The following is a 7700-nucleotide window of genomic DNA, read 5'->3' on the forward strand; positions in this document are numbered from 1 at the left end:
CGGACATCGAGCGGGTGTTACGGGCTGAACCCGCGCCTCCTCAGTGTCCGGCGGGGCGGAAGTACGTGCCGCTTGGTGTTCGGGACCAACTGATTTGGTGGGCTCACGTCCTACTCCTCGGGTCACCCTGGGGTGAGGAGGACAATGGGGAGCCTTCGGGGGAGGTACTGGTGGCCTACCTTGGCTAGGGACGTTAAGGCTCCTCCTGTTCGGTATGCGCCCAGAGTAAGGCTCCTAGGCACCTTCCTAGAGGGAAGTTACAACCCCTCCCCGTTCCACAACGGCCATGGTCACATCTATCCGTAGATTTCCTGACCAATCTTCCCCCGTCTCAGGGGAACACCACGATTCTGGTGATTGTGGATCGGTTCTCTATGTCCTGCCGTCTCCTCCCATTGCCCGGTATCCCTACAGCCCTACAGACTGCGGAGGCATTATTCACCCACGTCTTCCGGCACTACGGGGTGCCGGAGGACATCGTTTCTGATCGGGGCCCCCAGTTCACGTCCCGAGTATGGAGGGCATTCATGGAGCGTCTGGGGGTCTCGGTCAGTCTGACCTCCGGTTATCACCCCGAAAGTAATGGACAGGTGGAGAGAGTAAACCAGGAGGTGGGTAGGTTTCTGCGGTCGTACTGCCAGGACCGGCCAGGGGAGTGGGCGAGATACATCCCCTGGGCCGAAATGGCCCAGAACTCACTACGCCACTCCTCTACTAATGTGCCCCTTTCAGTGTGTGTTGGGGTACCAGCCGGTCCTGGCACCGTGGCATCCGAGCCAGACCGAGGCTCCTGCGGTGGAGGAATGGGTGCAGCGCTCCAAAGAGACCTGGAGGGCCATCCAGGAATCCCTTCAACAAGCTAGTGGACGGCAGAAAAGGAGTGCTGACCGCCACCGCAGTGAGGCCCCCGTGTTTGTACCGGGGGACAGGGTCTGGCTCTCGACCCGAAACCTGCCCCTCCGCTTGCCCTGCTGGAAGCTTGGGCCGCAGTGTGTAGGGCCTTTCAAAGTCCTGAGGAGAATAAACGAGGTGTGTTATCGATTACAACTTCCTATTATTGTATTAACCCCTCGTTTCATGTGTCTCTCCTCAGGCCGGTGGTAGCTGGTCCCCTACAGGACGGTGAGGTGCCGGAGGTCCCTCCTCCCCCTCTGGACATCGAGGGGTCCCCGGCGTATACGATACGGGCCATTCTGGACTCGAGACGCCGGGTGAGGGGCCTGCAGTACCTTGTGGACTGGGAGGGGTACGGTCCGGAGGAGAGGTGCTGGGTACTGGTGGGGGACATTTTTGGTCCGTCAATGTTGAGGGATTTCCATCGCCTCCATCCAGATCGCCCTGCGCCTCGTCCTCCGGGGGGGGGGTACTGTCACGACTCCGACCGAAGGTGGCTCCCCTTCCCGTTCGGGTGGCGCTTGGCGGTCGTCGTCGCCGGCCTACTAGCGGCCACTGATTATTTCCTCCCCCTCCTTATGTGTTTATTGAGTGCACCTGTTTTGAGTTTGGTATAATTAGTGAGGCTTTATTAGTCAGCCTGGTTCCTTGTGCGGGATTAATTATTGTGACCTTCTGTTTTGTGTAAACTTCTGTGCACGTCCGTGGGTTACGTGTTTTCCCATTTCGTGGGTTTTGCTGGACAGTTTAAGTCCCCCTGTTTGGGGCGTTTGTTTTGTTATACGCCCTGTGTTTTCGTGGGGTTGGCTTATGTTCGCCGTTTTTGTGCATTAAAGTAGCACTCCCCTGAACTCTAGTGCTGAGCTGTTACGCCCTGACCTGAGTATTCTTTGTTTTCTTTATTGTTTTGGTTAGGTCAGGGTGTGACATGGGTGATGTATGTGTTTTTGTACTGTCTAGGGGTTTTGTAGGTTTATGGGGTTGTTTATCATCTGGGTGTTTATATATATCTATGGTTGCCTAGATTGGTTCTCAATTAGAGGCAGGTGTTTATCGTTGTCTCTGATTGGGAACCATATTTAGGCAGCCATCTTCTTTGGGTATTTCGTAGGTTATTATCTATGTCTATGTCTAGTTGCCTGTGTCTGCACATTTAGATTATATAGCGTCACGTTCGTTTGTTGTTTTTGTGAGTTTGTTTCAGTGTTCTTTCTTCATTAAATATAGAACATGTATTCATATTTACGATCGTGACATGAGCGATTAACCGAAATGTCAGTTATTTTCCTATGTCGGTTCAATTATTTGAAACCATTTCTTTCCTTTTTTTCTGAACTCAATGCTCACATTGCGCTGCAGTTTCTCTAGAGATAAATCAGATCATTGCCGAACTTTGAGATTTAGTAAGGAGTTGTAGTTTCCAACAGGCCAATGTTCTACATGGTTTAGCACAGAAAAGTTAATAATTAACTACAATGAAGCGGTTCCACAGTCTGACTGTAGGGTCCAGACCACACGTCACCAACTGGTTAAGAGACCTGCTGAAGTCAAAACAGGTCACACCCTGCAGAGGAGGGAGAGAGGGGGTGAAGAGCGAGAGCGGGAAAGAGGGTGGGGGAGGAGAGGGAGAGAGAGGGTGGGTGGGCGAAGGAGAGAGAGAACAGCAGAAGAGAGACAGACATAGGGAAAGGGAGGTTAGGATTTATGGGTTACTTAATAAAATGTAGCATAACTAAAAATTCTAAAAATACTTCCTTTCCTATTAGTTTATAATTGGGAACTGTTGAGGTCGGCTTCATTGTTCAACTGACCAAAGCTAGACAGTTTATTGCAGCACAAAATGTGCCCTCTCAGAAGCCATAACGACTAATAGAAAACATCCCCTCCCACTTGAATTACTTCTTCACATGTTTTCTCCCCAGTAAAAGCCATTTTATATATATATATATATATATATATATATATATTACATTGGTTATAGGGTGGGAGTCAACGACAGTGAGCAACATCTAATTTCTAGATAAAACACAGTTATTACTCAAAATAATTCTGACCAGGTGAGTTTCATCATTCTGCGGTGTGACGGTTGATCTCTGATGTTATTCATTACTCTTCATGACTACGTGTAGATTGCTACCATGAGAGAATCTGAATATGTCAGAGTTGACATTTCAACTTGACCTGGGTCAAGGTCACTCAGACCTTCTCTGTCTATTAAAACCCAACCTTGAGTGCTGTCAAAATCTGATAAAGAATGAGGCTGTGTGGTACAATAACAGCTACCCACTGCTTTTTGTATCATCCAATAGAAATGGTGGCACTTTATACCTTGCTTACTCCATAGTAACAACACAATAAATATGCATAATAATGTAGATACTATATAATATTATTACCTTATTGATTTCCCACACTTAGGGTTTTCTCCTGAGTGAGATGCATGATGAATACTGAGGAGGCTTCGCTGATCCTGTTGATTGGTTCCTGTTGGACTGCGGAGATTTTTTGGTAGAAGTCACCAATATCCTGGTAGGAGACATGTTCTCACCCATAATGCCAGTTAACCCATTTGTATCCTGTCACCAACCCTGGTCCTGGAGAACTATGGGGTATAGCTCACTTAGCAAAGAAGCCTGAAAAACACCATACCCTTTTGGCCCCAAGGAAGGCATGCTAACCACAGTGCCAAATAACTCCCTTGGAAGAGCTTGTAATGCAGCAAGCAATTATACAGTCATTGCAAGGTGTGCAGGGTTTTGTTCTAGCCCAGCACTAAGTAAATGGAGATAATGAGGCCTACCTGCATGTAGATTCTCTTCGGTGGTTGTCCTCACTGAAGGGGCTCACAAACAGCCCAGTGTGATGTTTGAGGAACCATAACAGATGGACCCCTCCCCTCTCATCTCCCCATTGCAGCAAACAGTGCAGCCCTGGTGACTGGGAGGAATAGTGGCCAGATTGATCAAATGTTCAGATGGGACATTTATTTTAGCACAAAGAGAATTAGGAATTTTAGCTGTACATTTGTGTCATACCAGTAGCAGAGAGAGATTGGGACATTACTGACAACAAGAGACACTCAGTCAAAAATGGAACTTCAATTTATCAAATCAAAAGCAAAAGTTACACTTTGAGTTTTTTAAAAGTTAACAGTTGAAAGTCAGCTAGACACCAAACAAGTGGACGTCCTTAAAGCGGCTGGTCGTGGACACGTCAACAAAGTGGAGGTCCCTGCTGCTGGTTGCTACAGCGTCCTTGTGGACATTGAGCATGTAGACGAATCAGTGGTCCAGCCCCTGAACCTCCTTCTGTTAACCCCTTCCTCTGCAGGGTCTCCAGCCAGCTGGGGACATACATAAGATTGTGTGTGTGTGGTGTGTGTGTCTGCTAACTCATTCACACATTATCCCACTCACCTTCATAGTCTAGAGGACATGTAGTCAGCGGTTCCACAGAGTGGGCAGCCCCTCTTTACTGACACAGATGTAACAGAGTGGGGGGGTAGAGCACCTCTAGGCCTGGAGGTGTTGTCTCTCTCTCTCTGCACTTCTGTAGCAGGCAGCTACACAGCTCCTTCCACACATGACACGTCAATCTATAAGAACAGCAGGACATTGGTGTGAACGAGAATTAGTTCTCAATAGACTTACTTGATGAAATTGGGTAAACAAACAAACAAACAGCAAACAGTTAAAATATACATAAAGGGTTATAGTTCACATCAAATCAAATGTATTTATATAGCCCTTTGTACATCAGCTGATATCTCAAAGTGCTGTACAGAAACCCAGCCTAAAAACCCAAACAGCATGCAATGCAGGTGTAGAAGCACGGTGGCTAGAAAAAACTCCCAAGAAAGGCCAAAACCTAGGAAAAAACCTAGAGAGTAACCAGGCTATGAGGGGTGGCCAGTCATCTTCTGGCTGTGCCGGGTGGAGATTATAACAGAACATGGCCAAGCTGTTCAAATGTTCATAAATTACCAGCATGGTCAAATAATAATAATCACAGTAGTTGTCGAGGGTGCAGCAAGTCAGCACCTCAGGAGTAAATGTCAGTTGGCTTTTCATAGCCGATCATTAAGAGTATCTCTACCACTCCTGCTGTCTCTAGAGAGTTGAAAACAGCAGGTCTGGGACAGGTAGCACGTCCGGTGAACAGGTCAGGATTCCATAGCCGCAGGCAGAACAGTTGAAACTGGAGCAGCAGCACGGCTTCACATGTTACCTCATTAAAGACCCTTTCCATCCATCTGCCCTGGCTGTCTGGACCAATCACAGAACTCATCCCTCCTTCTCCTCCTCCGTCTCTCCGTGCACCTCTCCAACTCCGCCGGGACCCTTGTCCGAGGGTGTGTGATTGGTAACTGCGTCCCTCAGCAACAGCAAGTGTTCTAGTCTAGTTCTAGGGCTCCCAAGTGGCGCAGCGGTCTAAGGCACTGCATCTCAGTGCAAGAGGTTTCACTACAGTCCCTGGTTTGAATCCAGGCTGTATCACATCCGACTGTGATTAGGAGTCTCATAGGGCGGCGTACAATTAGCCCAGCGTTGGCTGGGGTAGGCCGTCATTGTAAATAAGAATGTGTTCTTAACTGACTTGCCTAGTTAAATAAAGGTTAAAATTAAAACATGTTTTGTTCTAGTTCCTCCTGAAGACAGGCATTCTGGCCTGCATCCCTGTAAATGGGAAATATTTACTGTCCCATTGCAGTAGACACTTTAGATACATATGAAACAGTCAATTATAGATAGGCACAACGTGTTTATTGGATAGATATAAATTCCATAAATACTGTAGTGGCCATTCTGTAAGGCATAATATGAATGCCTTACAGAATATGAACATGCAGCACTCTCCTCTGGCAGCAGTAAGACTGCACACATTGTGACCAATTTCAAAGACTAGAGTAATTGGATCCAGATAACTAACCAATTTCATGTGGTAGGCCTCCTTGAAATTACTGTGTGAAAGTCACAAAAAACAAATGCGCTAAAAAGCGTTGTTGTATTGACGTTAATACTCAAGTTTCCTTGTATTGTATGTATTTAAAGTGTACTTGAAGAGAGACTTCACGGTGTGAGGGAGACTGCTAGGCATAGGGGTGCCTCTAAACCCCCGTCTCGTGTGTCGCCAACCATGATGAGGACAGGCTTGTTGGTCCCGTTGCCATGGGAAACCACGGGACAATCAGTCACATCTCCACATTCTCCTCTCTCTTCCTGGTTAATCTAGGCATGCATGAGTGCTCCTTTTAGATCAGGGGCAGTTCTCGCAATCAACCCACCGGCAGGGATATGCAGTCAATGAGACAATGAAACTGTTTCTACTCCAAAAGGGTTTGGAATTAGAACTAAGATGTACATTTGCTCTACTCAGAGAGCTAGGTTTTTCAAAAACATGTTGATATCTTGATTTTCTGTAGAATGAAATCACAGGATTCACACGCACAAAACTGAACTAGAATAGAGAAGATGAAAGGTATCTAAACACAATGCTAAACATGAAATGTGTATATAGACTAGACAGCATTTATAACTTCAACACTGATCTAAATTACAAATAGATAGCCTAACAAAGACCCAATCACAATGGAGTATAAAGTGCATTCTCCTTCTTATTGTTCTTAAAACATAAAAAAAACTCACCAAGAGCTGCTGTCTCTTAGGTCATCCATTCCTACACACCTAACCTTTCTGTCTGTCCTTCAAATGAGAGCTAAGTCGATTATGTGCTGCAAAACAGACTGAAATTTCACTCTGAACCAAGCTCTAAAATCAACCTCAGTCATACATTTACATTTTCCCTCTGGAATCTTCCTTAGATGTGCTCATTGTGAGCTTGTGGCCCAAGTTCCTCTGTTTGTGTGTCCGAGTGAAGGATGCTGAAACACAAACTGAACTCAGTTCCTTACAACAGCCTAAACCCCATCTGAGAACTCTTTCTTTCCTCCTCTGGGTTTAAATAAGAGTTTTTGTCTCTCTCTCTCCCTCTGTCTTTTAGGACAAACCCAATTTCAGGTCAAACAAAGCTTCTTATTCTCAGACAGGTGTGGAATGCTCAGATCCACAGATCAATATGTCATCTGTAACACACAACTTCCACCAACATGCTGCCGCATTTGTTTACAAGGTTGTAAAGTTACTTCAGTTTTCAAAGGTTAAATTAATTTCAAAGAACAGGCCACTAAGTGTTATTATTTTCAGGATTTGATCGACTGAAGAACAACTGAAGCACTTAATCAGAAGAGATGACAAAAGTCGGATCTTTTGAGATGTTTCTGATTCAAGCAGCCACAGCGAACTATATAGCTAGCTTTCGCCCAACAGTCTGTGGCTGGTTGATAATGTAGCTAGCTAGTTTTAAGATTAAGTATGAGATCACTTTATTGGTCAATTGCACACAAGGTCCAAATGAAATTTGACTTCCGCTTTTAACCCAACCCCTCTGAAAGACACACATACATGTTTTTTGGAGAGGTGCGGGGGCTGCCACACTGGGCACTGTTGTTGTGGGGGGTTAAGTGCATTGCTCAAGGGGCACAACAGCAGGCAACATCATTTAGGATTTTGATACCAGCAACTCTCCGGTTGCCAGCTCACTTCCTGACAGATTCTTCCTGTCAGACCTGGGATTCGAACTGGCAACCCTCCTGTTGGTGTCTCTCTGCACTAACTGCTAGGCTACCTGCCCCTATTAACATTACTTTCAGTTTATAGATGTTGAACAAAACGAGCGACTAAGCAACAACTGAGCCATTTCTTTAGAAAACATGATGAAAGGCAAGCACAGACAGGGTCTATAGTGTT

At 46.0% G+C, this 7700-nt stretch overlaps 1 pseudogene; it reads right to left on the minus strand.

Moving 5' to 3' along the window:
• Positions 1-457: 457 nt before the first annotated feature.
• On the minus strand, positions 458-7420 carry LOC139377153 (uncharacterized; annotated as a pseudogene).
• Positions 7421-7700: the final 280 nt, after the last annotated feature.

Source organism: Oncorhynchus clarkii, chromosome 20, assembly GCF_045791955.1.
Source record: "Oncorhynchus clarkii lewisi isolate Uvic-CL-2024 chromosome 20, UVic_Ocla_1.0, whole genome shotgun sequence".
NCBI lineage: Eukaryota > Metazoa > Chordata > Actinopteri > Salmoniformes > Salmonidae > Oncorhynchus > Oncorhynchus clarkii.